The sequence below is a fragment of the Vicia villosa genome, linkage group LG3, assembly GCF_029867415.1.
Source record: "Vicia villosa cultivar HV-30 ecotype Madison, WI linkage group LG3, Vvil1.0, whole genome shotgun sequence".
NCBI classification, from domain to species: domain Eukaryota; kingdom Viridiplantae; phylum Streptophyta; class Magnoliopsida; order Fabales; family Fabaceae; genus Vicia; species Vicia villosa.
This window is the reverse complement of record NC_081182.1, coordinates 131,979,951-131,992,945: the sequence shown is the minus strand read 5'-3', so window position 1 is coordinate 131,992,945 and position 12,995 is coordinate 131,979,951. Positions and strand designations below refer to the sequence as shown.

Here is a 12,995-nt window from a genome sequence, read left to right as displayed (position 1 = left end):
CTTCCAACAAAGCTTCTTAATTCCTAACATATCCCTAAGTTTTTCCTATAAATAGAAGTGTTTTCTTCCAAGTTAATCACACCAAAGCTACTATACTACTAGCTTTCTCACTTCTCTCTTTTCTCTCATAGTTTTCAAGTTTCTTGGCAAGAAGAAGCGATTCTTCAAACCAAAGAAAACCACTTGAGAAGTGAGAATTCCTAGTTACAAAGTTCCATGGTTTGAAGAGAGTGAAGAAGAAATTCTTCATACCTTGGTGGAGAGTTCCAACTTGAAGTCCATCTTCAAGTCTTGAAGCAATCCAAAGAGAGGTGTTATGGCATCACCTTCATCAAAGAGCCTACAACAATTTCAAAAAAAGTTGTTAGTAACAACAATTCAAAGTTGTTTCAAACAATAATTCAAAGCTTGTTCATCATCGAATCAAATTCAGCATCACATACATCAATTCATTCAAAAATTCAGCAACACAACAACAATAACTCAAAGCAAAAGTTCACAACATATTCAAAAGCCAGCAGAAAAATTCACTACACACAGCAACAAGCAACAAATCCGAAGCAGTAGCAGTAGCAGCAACAATTCGTTTTCCAGAGGCATAAGGATCAAAGAACATACCTCAACAATAATCCGGCAAACGTCTCCTTTCCGTAGGTAAGTCGTTTCTGCTCTTACTCTCAATATTACTATTAATTGTTACTGCAAATATGTTGTTTTTGTTCATCATCCGAAAATCAAAACAGAGAGATTATTAGTTTGTTGCTGTGTCGTAAATCAAAAGGGAAAACGAAATTGGAACAAATTTTGTTACCTTGAGACAAGAGAACCTTTGTTCTTTCATAAAACAAAAACGAAATCGGTGAGAAACATGAGCTGTTGTTGATGTTCAGAGAGAGAGAAAAAACTAGAACCACCATGAGATTGAGAGCCGGAGTCACTGCTGTTTGTTCACAATCACCGAGTGAAAGCTTGTTGTTGTTTTTTTCGTTTTCGAGCAAGAGAGCGGAGAGAACTTGCGTGAGCGATCGAGAGAGAATAGAAGTCGCTGTGTGTTGTTGTTCACTAAAAGAGCGAAGAGAAATCGAAGCTGAGAGCGACGGTGAAGAGTTGTTGCTTTCGTTCCATCGATTTCCATGAGAGAAGCCAAGAGCTTGTATTTTTTTCAGAAAAAGAGCGTGAAAACGAGAAAGGGAGAGGAAGGAGGCGTTGCCTCTTTTCTTTTGATTCTTAGGGTTTTCTCTCCAACCCAATTGTTTACTAAAGTTAGGCGGATCCGGGTTCCATCTGACCCGACCCGGTCCGGCCCAGTTCTTTTTTTTTTTAATTGTCTTTCAACTTTAATTTAATTGGGCTGCACCCTCTTTCAGATTTTAAACCCCCTGGCCCATTCAATTAAGTTTTTTTTTAACTAATTCTCTTTTAATCTTTTTTATATATATAAATATTTTCATGAAACTTAGTATTTTATTTTAATATAGGATTTAGTTTTGATTTTCTAATCCTTATTAAAAATGACAAAAATATGTTGTGAGATTTAAGTTTTTTAGAGATATTTTAATATGTTTAGAAGTATGTTTTTTTATTAAAGATATTAAAAAACACAAAAATATTTTAGATGCATATTTAATTTTATGTTTTCTAATTATTTTCTTCTTTTCATGAAAAAATCACAAAAAGATATTTTCTTAAATTAATTTCTTTTGAATTTGATATTTTCATATTATTTTGTGTAGTTAATCATTTAAATTTCTAATTGGTTACTGTTGCACATCACTTGAATTTTCTAACTTCATCCAAGACTTCGAGATTATTTCTCTATTGTCTTTTGGATTTGCTTGTTTTGTTTGTTCTTCCATTTGCAGTAAAATTCCTTAAACAATTACTGGATGACCAAAGAATGCTGTAAGCTGTGAGCTTACCCAACGTTCTTTTCTGCTGGTGTGGATACCTAAACATCTGAAGATCAAGGTAACACCTCAAACTCAGAAATCCAATTTTCTCATTCTTCGAGGTAAGCCTAAAACTCAATCAACTGTTTTCACAACAGTAATCAATTCACTTTCAAAAACATTCAAATCATTTTCAAAACCATTTCTTTTTTATTTTCTTTTCAAAAACTCTTGATTAAATATTTTTAATTGATCAATTGATTTTCAAAACGATGTGGGGCCTCTCGAATATTAGAGAGTATAAGACCCACTCCTTTTTCCTTTTATACAGTTTTTCTTCAAACAGAAAACTTCTTTCAAAACAACTTTCAAACAGTTTTTCAAACGACGCGTCTGTTAATAAAACAATCAACCATGTTTTGTAAATAAAACATGGGCCTCCATGTAGGTATAAGTCCCAAGCCCCTTTTGTACATACCCATTCCTGTACATGAAATTAGGTATTTCATTGTACACACACTTTTGTACATATCTTAATCTGTTTTTTAACTTTGAATAACAAACCAAAAATGAAGGTTTCTTTAAATCTTCCCAAAAATATACCATGGGCCTCCATGTAGGTATAAGTCTCAAGCCCCTTTGTAAATACCTGTTTACATAGCTTTGAATAAATTCAAGTGGACCTCTCCTCGAGTATAAGTCCCGAGCCCCCGTGTATACAAATGGATCATGCTTACAGTTATATTTCCTTCATAAACTCCATTATATACACACACTTTGTAACTGTTCATATTTGTTCATGTACTGTTGCATATTTGTTCGTACTTGTTCATATGTGTGTTTGTGTTATATATACTTGTTCAACTTAGTACAACACTAGGTTCCCCATAGCCTCCTATTGGGCTTCGTGCAAAGAATCTCCCTAGTTTAGGTTAGGACATAGAGTATGGTTTCCCGGTGAAATCGCTCTAAGAGCTCAAACCAACTATACCATGCCTCCCCTTGGGCTTTTTACAAACGAGTGACCCTCCCATAGCCTCCTCTTGGGCTTACAATGCAAGGACCCTGGATTGTCCCTCCCATAGCCTCCTCTTGGGCTTACAATGCAAGGACCCTCGGATAGCCTCCTCTTGGGCTTCGTACAAAGACCCACGGGCTTCTTATAAGCATCCCCAATATCCAAATCAAATACCCTAGGAGATTAGACATTTATCATCTCTATGATAGGAGTATCTCTCTCTATGATAGGAGTATCTCTTTTCAAAACATCTTTCGAAAGATAAACAAGCATTTTGTATACATCCAGACACGGATCATTACAGAATTCAAATTACAAAGGTATTTGAAACCACATATGAGGAATTTCAGAGCAATTGAAAAGTGATCGAAAAACAAGTGAGCTAAGCAAACTTAAGAGCCCATGGATAACCATGGATACAAAGGGTGCTAACACCTTCCCTTTGTATAACCTACCCCCTTACCCAGAATTTCTCAAAGGTCTTTTTTCTGTTTCTTTTATAAACCTTTCCTTAATTGGATAAAATAAAAGGTCGGTGGCGACTCTGTGAATTTTCAAAAAAAATGCGAAAGCATTAAGCGATAAAAAAGAGTCAGTACACGTATCTCTACAGAACAGAGGTATGGCCCGGGATTAAAAAATCGGAGGTCCACAGAAAGGAATATCAGAAAACCTGGATGAATAAGAACGAGGTCTTTCGACCATAGATAGGGTACGGGAGTCGGTTACACAAGGGGAAGGTGCTAGCACCCCTCACGCCCATCGTACTCGATGGTATCAACCTATGTTTGTTCTATTCTAAGGGTGTATAAATCTAAAGCTTAATTGCTAAGGGAATGCATGAAAATGAAAGAAAAGAAACACGGGGAAAATAAGGTTTATAAATAGTTGTGCTCGCTTTGGCCCCGCGACCTAATGCCTACGTATCCTTTTCAGGAATCAGAGCGCCGTAGTTCGGCTCATTAGTTTTTGTTTGTTTTTGTGTTTTTTAGTTGAACAGTTACATTCGCACTCCGCTGCTCGACCTCTGGAGTCTTAAGCTGGGAATGGAGCGGAAATAACGTGTCCAATTAGGAGAAAGAATGCCCTGAAGGCAAGAGAAAGAATGCCTCGGAGGCAAGAGAGAGAAGAGAGATGATTGGTTTGTGTTTTTTATGTAACTTCATGATGAACAAAACCCAATACAAGGCTTCGCACCACTTCATTACTTTGTTTAGGTCTGAGCCTTTATTAAGTGTTTTAGATGTTTTTGATTGGTGATTTTTAAGGGGAATTAATCTGCGAGTTGAATCACATAAGATGGTAGAGAAACAGATTAGGGAATGAATCCCACTCATTTCTCTACATAATGATCGAGAAACAGATTAGGGAATGAATCCCACTCATTTCTCTACATAGCGATCGAGAAACAGATTAGGGAATGAATCCCACTCATTTCTCTATACAGTGATCGAGAAACAGATTAGGGAATGAATCCCACTCATTTCTCTATATAGTGATCGAGAAACAAATTAGGGAATGAATCCCACTCATTTCTCTCTCACTAAGTGATTGAGAAACAGATTAGGGAATGGATCCCACTCATTTCTCTCCCACTTTTAGTGAAGTGTGATTCGCCTCTTCCTTTATGAAATGTTTTAAAGTTGAAAAGAAAAAAGGGAAAGAAAACTAGCCTAAAATGAATAACTAGCTTAATGTTATGAAGGGAACTTCTAAGTCCTAATGTTGTCATGGTTTCTACCTAAAGTTAGGAATTAAAGAGACATGAAAATAAAGTCACAATTAGAAGTCATAAGTAAGATACATGAGCAAAATTGAGAATGATATAATGGTACCAAATTATACACAATTATGAAGCAACAAGCCAAAAAATATAGTACAAAAATGGCCTAAAAATACTACTATTTTTATATTGATTTTAATGAGAGGAATTGAGTTCTAATCAAGTAAAAGACTAAAGCAAATGACCTAAAACTAATATTTTTAATGATTATTTTTTTATGTCTAAAATATGAGTATTAAAGTCTAAGGATTAGTAAGAAAAATTAGCAATCTAATTACTCAAAGAAATGGTAAAAAAACTAATTAATCTAAATAACATAGTGATAGAACCAGGGGGTGCAAACTGAAATATAAAGTGTGGAGAGCGGTGGGCGCATGGCCCAGCCCAAAGGGTTTTTGTTACAGATTTTTTATAGCCAAAACTGGCATGGGCCCGAGGAGGTGAAGTTAGCAGATTAGGCCCATAATAGATCTCTTGTTGTTGTTCATAAGAACAACGGGCCACATGGGGGGTGCATAGCAGTGAAATCAGGCCCATGGTGATTGTGATATTTTGTTCAGATTTCAATTATTCACCCAAAAAAAGGTGTCATGGGCTCGATGGGGGTGCAGTTTCAGATTAGCGAGCCCAAGATAATTGTGTTCAGATCCATTAGATTATCATGTTTCTTTTTTTGATCAATTAATCAGACTAATCTAATGTCTCAATTTCATTTAAACAAATTAATTCAAGTTTCATATAGTTATATTTAATTAACAAAAATATTTCGATTAATCAAATTAAATATGTAAAGGGGAATTTAGGGTTCAGACGTGTGACTATTCAACTTCCTCTCTCATCTCTTATTCTCTCATGTTCAGATTCAACTCGCCGGAGCGATTTCCGGTGGCCTAACCCCGCCGTGGACCGCCATCTATGTCCTCTTAATCAATAAAACTCAAGCACCAACCCTATCCTATTTCTAATCCTCACCACGAATCTGGATTCAGATTTCCGAAAATCAACTCCATGAGGCGGGATCGAAGAGTTCAACATGCGAAGATCTAAGTCTAAAGAAATCGCAAATTCAAACTAACATGGGGCAATCGTAACTCAGAGAAGACGAGATGATCTATGGTATACATGATTGAAGGAGATAAAACGCAAACAGAACCTGGTTGGAGATCGATAGCGGAAGAACCGAAGGCCAGAGATGGGAATCCGGTGAGCACCTGTGCGAGATAAACGCAGGGAGGCGATGGAGCTCTTCAGGTCTTGATTCTTCTTTAGCTCGTGTTTATTGCTTCTCCTTCTTCGTCTTCTACTTTCTTCTTTTTCTGTTTTTCTTGACTCTTTCTTTACGTGAACTCTGAGTTGAGTTTTGGTGTGTCGTTGATCGCGTGCCGTTGATAGAGTTAGGAAATGATGGAGTATAGAGAACAGGGGTGAGTGGCGAGATTATTGTTGTTGCGGAGAGGTTGAGGGATTGAAGGTGAAGGCTTAGCTCTGTTGTAGCAGAGTTTCAGAGGTTGAATCTCTGCTCAACAATGGAGATGAGCGTATAGTGATGGTGAGGGTGAGGTTTGATGAATGATGAAGGTTTGAGAATTGTTGAAGATGATTGTGCGGTGGTGATGAAGGGTGGAACAGAAGATGGAGGTGAATGAGAGTGATGAAGAGTGAAGATGAAGTGAAAAATGGTCGAGGAATAAGAGGAGGATTGAGTAGAGAACGAATGATGAGAAATGGGGTGAATGAACAGAAATGGTAGAGGAGCCTCAATTATGGAGGGAAGCTTGAGATATATAGGTGAAGGTGAGAAGCTCTGAGCCCTTAGATCTTAGGGATTCTGTTACGAATTGAAGGGTATAGATTGAAGTTGGTTTGGGTAGTTTGAGTCAGTTTGGGAAGTTAGTTACATGTGGTTGGATTCTGTTATGTGGTTTGTTACTTGGAAGTTAGGTTAGTTAGTGTTAGAAGTTTAAAACTATTAGCAAAATTGTAAGAACTGTTAGTTTAGTTAGTAAAAGTATTTGACAGTTAGAGGTTAGTAACTGTTAGTTAGGTGTTAGTGAAATAGGTTAGAATGTTAATTACAGTTAGGGACCTGTTAGTTAGTTCTTTTGAACCTGGACTGTGTCGAGCTTGCCACTGATATTGCCCTGTTTGGTCTGAGTTTTTCTCTTGTTTGAATACGCAGGTTTCTGAATTGATGTTTGACCTTTGTTTGATAAATGTATATGTATGCAGGGCTAATCAGTTATGGTGATAATTAGGGGTTTCATTTGGCTTTCTGAACTTTTTCCAAGCGTGAATACATAGGCTGCAAGTCTTCATGAACCCTGTATGGAAATAGTATTGGATGAATATTGGTATGGGTTCCAATTGTAAGCTGACTCTTTTAATTTGTAGGTTTTTTTTTTGATTGAATTTGGCAACTGAGTGTGTGATTGGCTTATGTGATGTTGTAATTTATGGTGAACTATGCTGCAAGTTTTTATGTTGAAGTATCTATGCAGGGTTTGTTGGTTCAGCAGGGATTGTCTCATTGTTTCAAATTTGGAATTGACTTGCGGTTTCGCGAGACTGGTTTGATTTTGCAGCAAGGAGTTTAGAGACTAGAGCTTGGTGAAATTCTGTTGGCATGTGTATGATATGCTGAATGTGTCTTATTCTGTACTGGTTTTTTTTTGAAAGGAGCTTTTCAAAGTCTTATGAATGCTCCAGCCCCAATGAGCTTAATTGTATTGTCAAGTTGAAGTGCATAATGAACAGCATAGGTATGAATGTAGATGAAGATGTGGAAACCTTGGAGAATGAAGGGATCTTGCAGCTTGTTATTTTTTCTTTTAATTTGTAAATGGAATTTGTAATGGGCTTTGTTCAAATGAAATGTAATAAAATTTGAATTTCTTCTCTTCTTGCAAACGGTGATGAAATGATATAGCATTGATGCTTGATTTGAATTTGAATTCTCGTAACCTTGAATGCATGTCCATGACGAGATAACCTCAAAATATAATATAGGCCTGCTCAAAAGTCTCGGCCGAATACTTCCATTCTAGCTAGGATTCATAAAATACCAAGTAAAACTCCAACTCTCACAAAGTCTAAAACCTATATAAATTGTGAACCAATAACCCAATATGTTATACTTTTATAAATAAGATGAAACCATAATCCAAGCTCCTTGAAATGGAATACCCTTGTATGATGATGACGTAGAAGTCTACAATACCCATGGATCCAAGCCTTACTCCCATAGTCCCATATTCACAGAAGAACCAAATGAATCAAGCTTGAGTGAAGTAGAATTCTTAATTTCCAAGACCCTTGATCTCACCCCAAGTTATTGATTAAATGAATGCACGAGTTTATTGATGACCTAAGATGTAAATGAATGAGATATGTAAGCCAATTAAGAATAATTAGATGGGCAAATTTTGGGGTGCAACAAACATCACAACTCATCTCCTTATAGACCAAAGATGAATGGAGCTGTAGAAGCAGCTAACAAAAACATCAAGAAAATCATTTAGAAGATGGTCATCACTTACAAAGATTGGCATGAAATACTCCCGTTTGCTCTTCATGGTTACCGTATGTTTGTACGTACTTCGACTGGAGCAACTTCTTTCTCCCTTGTATATGGCATGGAGGCAGTCCTACTCATAGAGGTTGAGATCCCAGCAATGAGAGTCTTGATGGAGGAAAAATTAACAGAAGCCGAGTGGTGTCAAAGCAGATTCGACGAATTGAACTTAATCGAAGAAAAGCGCATGACAGCTTTATGCCACGGACAGCTATATCAATAAAGAATGAAGAAAGCTTTCGACAAAAAGGTTCGACCTCGCACAATCAAAGAAGGCGACCTTGTACTGAAAAAGATTCAATCTTTTCTCACAGATTCGAGAGGCAAGTGGACTCCCAATTATGACGGCCCATACGTGGTCAAGAGAGCTTTCTCGGGAGGAGCCTTAATACTCACGACTATGGATGGAGAAGAATTCACCCATCTTGTAAACGTCGACGCAGTCAAGAAATACTTCGCCTAAATAAACAAAAGAACAACTCGCTACGTTGAAAACTCGCAAAGAGCGACTTAGGCAAAAAAGAGCGTCTCGGTGAATCGAAAACCCAAAAGGGCGATTCAGGCAAAAGTTAGAGACATAAAAAAAATATATATAATCAATCCCGGTAGACTTAAAACCCGAAAGGGGTAGTTTACGCAAAAGTTAGGGATATATGGGAAGTAACTGTATTCAGGACAAACTTGATCATTCAGAAAATCCATAGCGGGGTATTCATCATCATTAGGTCATCTTCTATGAAGCACGAATACAGCGCGATTCAGAGTGGAAGGAAAAGATAACGGTCGTCACGTTTCATCGTAGCCCTTTTCCAGAAAATTACCAATTTCCAACTTTGTAAAAAATCCATGGAATCAAGCATTTAGCTGATTACCACTCCATAAATAATAATTTGAGCCTTGTGCCTTTTCTTTGCAAATCGAGTCTTATTCCGTTTCTTAAAATGCATTTTAAGTTTAACAGTCATTTTCTCAAAACAAAATGTTTTCATGAAATAAAATGAATTTACTTGCAAAATAAAGGTGAAATTTCTTTCTAAGGTTTACAAACAATAGGAAGAATGCAAACAGTTGCACCAAGAACGGTTGAGACTCCGGGAACCAAAATTTCCCCATGAGGTTGCTTTGCAAACATCTCCCGATAACAGATCTTCAGTTCAAATCATATCACTCACTTCAAACAGCGGGCAACCGGTAACCAGTTATCCCCAACGGAGTGCATACTGCAAGAAGAAGACATCTTCGGATCAACAAAGATTCAAGTCGTATCATAGGATTTCACATCTGCGACAATTCTATTCACATTAACTTTACATTCATAATATTCATGCATACTTCGCACATCATAATTGCATAGTTAGCATAGTCTAGTTAGGCTTTGATCATGTTAGTGCCCGAGTCACTTGGGCATGTACTCAAGTTTCCCCTGCGAGTCGTGAAAGAACTTTCTTCTTCATGATGACGGTTCATACGCAAGGATATCCCCAAGCAGGTTAACAAATGGTGGTCTTCCAAAGGAAAATAGTTTGTTCATTTTGAGAAATCCCCAGCAAGTCAACAAATGGTAATCTCCCTCAAAGAGATAGTTTGTTCAATCCCAAGCAAAGTCGACAATAAATATCTTCTTCAAATAAGATAGTTTGTTCACTTTTGGAATTCCCCGACTGAGACTCTCCTGCAGAGCGACACTCGACAATCTTCTTCAAATAAGATAGTTTGTTTCGCATTTGAATTCCTCACAGATTCGGCGAGCGGTGTTCTTCTCCAAGTAGTTCAGATTCCTCGGCATAATTGACAAGTGATGGTTTTTCCTCGTGGAAAACAGTTTGGTAATTCCCCAGCAGGGCCAATAGATGGCACTTTTCGTCAAAGAAAATAATTTGGAATCTCCCCGGCGGATCGACAAATGGTGGTCTTCTTCCGGAAGACAGTTTGTTCACTTCCAAGGCTTTCTCAGCATAAGTCGGTGAATGGTAGTTTTCTTTCCGAAGACAGTTCGTCCACTTTCAAGCAAAGTCATTAGCCCCTCAAAAGGGCGCATGATCATAAGATATTCCTACAAAGACGTCAGGTTGGAAGGAAATCATGGTAAAGTTTCTTAGTTGCCGTCTAATGGTATCTCATCTCCAAGTGCTGATGAGAAGTTTGATGAGGAAACAACCCTTGGAGATTTTCTCTTCATTAGAGATATCTTCCAAAAGATGATGAAGTTTCTTAGTTGCCATCAAATGGTATCTCATTTCCAAGTGCTGATGAGAGTGTTTGATGAGGAAACAAACCTTGGAGATTTTCTCTTCATCAGAGATATCTTCCAAAAGATAGTGAAGTTTCTTAGTTGCCATCAAATGGTATCTCATCTCCAAGTGCTGGTGAGAAGTTTGATGAGGAAACAAACCTTGGAGATTTTCTCTTCATCAGAGATATCTTCCAAAAGATAGTGAAGTTTCTTAGTTGCCATCAAATGGTATCTCATCTCCAAGTGCTGATGAGAAGTTTGATGAGGAAACAAACCTTGGAGATTTTCTCTTCATCAGAGATATCTTCCAAAAGATAATGAAGTTTCTTAGTTGCCATCAAATGGTATCTCATCTCCAATTGCTGATGAGAAGTTTGATGAGGAAACAAACCCTTGGAGATTTTCTCTTCATCGGAGATATCTTCCTAAAGATGATGAAGTTTCTTAGTTGCCATCAAATGGTATCTCATCTCCAAGTGCTGATGAGAAGTTTGATGAGGAAACAACCCTTGGAGATTTTCTCTTCATCAGAGATATCTTCAAAAAGATAGTGAAGTTTCTTACTTGCCATCAAATGGTATCTCATCTCCAAGTGCTGATGAGAAGTTTGATGAGGAAACAGCCCTTGGAGATTTTCTCTTCATCAGAGATATCTTCCAAAAGATGATGAAGTTTCTTAGTTGCCATCAAATGGTATCTCATCTCCAAGTGCTGATGAGAAGTTTGATGAGGAAACAACCCTTGGAGATTTTCTCTTCATCAGAGATATCTTCCAAAAGATAGTGAAGTTTCTTAGTTGCCATCAAATGGTATCTCATCTCCAAGTGCTGATGAGAGTGTTTGATGAGGAAACAAACCTTGGAGATTTTCTCTTCATCAGAGATATCTTCCAAAAGATGATGAAGTTTCTTAGTTGCCATCAAATGGTATCTCATCTCCAACTGCTGATGAGAAGTTTGATGAGGAAATAAACCTTGGAGATTTTCTCTTCATCAGAGATATCTTCCAAAAGATAATGAGGTTTCTTAGTTGCCATCAAATGGTATCTCATCTCCAAGTGCTGATGAGAAGTTTGATGAGGAATTAAACCCTTGGAGATTTTCTCTTCATCAGAGATATCTTCCAAAAGATGATGAAGTTTCTTAGTTGCCATCAAATGGTATCTCATCTCCAAGTGCTGATGAGAAGTTTGATGAGGAAACAACCCTTGGAGATTTTCTCTTCATCAGAGATATCTTCCAAAAGATAGTGAAGTTTCTTAGTTGCCATCAAATGGTATCTCATCTCCAAGTGCTGATGAGAAGTTTGATGAGGAAACAAACCTTGGAGATTTTCTCTTCATCAGAGATATCTTCCAAAAGATGATAAAGTTTCTTGTCATCCGTCAAATGGCATCTCTCCAACGGACGCTGGTGAGAAGTTTGATGAGGAAACAAACCTTTGGAGATTTTTCTCTTTATCCGAGATATCGTCCAAAATTATAATTAAGCCCAGTTTCGCGATTGGACATCCGAAACAAAGGGGAGTTTGTTTACCTTTTTCTAAGTATCAACACTTAGTCAATGAAGATGGATTATGCACTCTACATTGCCATCCATTAACCAGAATTTGCATGAGCACATTTCTGCAGGAGTTTGTCTCCCTGTCCCCCGCAGAATGCGACGAAGGGACCAAGTCATGCACGAGGTTTTCATTATCAATGCAACATCTCAAGGACGCCCAAAATTTGGGCATTCTTTGGTATTTAAGTCTCTTTCACTCAGGAGAGATCGAGATATCAATCTCTCTCCATCCAGAAGAAAGAAACTTAAATAGGGGCATCTTCCATACCTTAATTTTGACCCCTCTGAGATGTCATACCTCCAAGTACCTCATCAAATTCAGGAACAGGTACTCAGAACAATCACTTGCTTGTCTGATGCCCAGTCGAGGGTACTCAAGGACAAAAGAGTTCAGGCAAAGAATCAATCAATATGTGAATAGCCTCTAATACAATCATAGGATTCAAATGATTCATTCATTCACCTATGTTGATTAGACAACAGTTATCAGAACTCAGGTTTGCTCAGCTAAGGTTTTAACCCATTAAGAACTGAAATCAGGGACTACATTTGGGAAACCCTAAAAAGCTCCAGGTCACCTATCAATTTGTTCAATCATCTTCAAATAATTCATATGACAATATCCATAAGGCATTACACTTCAATTCAAGATCTACAGTCATCAATTTCATCTGGTCGACAATTAGGGTTTTTGACCTAATTCACCAAGATAGTTGACTTTTAATCAAGACATGGATCCAAAACTCAAAGCATGACTCAAGAATTTCTTTTAACTAAATATCATCCATTTACATCATTCATTTGAGGAGGAGAGTTTGATTCATCACAAAAGTCCAAGATTTCACTTCATTTGGAAAAAGTCAATTGTACAGGACCACCTTTGACTTTTGGGTTTTGAGTCAAAACATGACTTTTAAGGATCAACATCATAAATATATG

At 37.4% G+C, this 12,995-nt stretch overlaps 1 long non-coding RNA gene across 1 annotated transcript; it reads left to right on the top strand.

Annotated features, from left to right (window-relative positions):
• The first annotated feature begins 5,054 nt into the window (after positions 1-5,054).
• LOC131662425 (uncharacterized) lies at positions 5,055-7,591 on the top strand. The gene is made up of 3 exons (XR_009301560.1): positions 5,055-5,941; positions 6,920-7,041; positions 7,189-7,591. It is a non-coding gene; the product is annotated as an uncharacterized LOC131662425 (long non-coding RNA).
• The last annotated feature ends 5,404 nt before the right edge of the window (positions 7,592-12,995 follow it).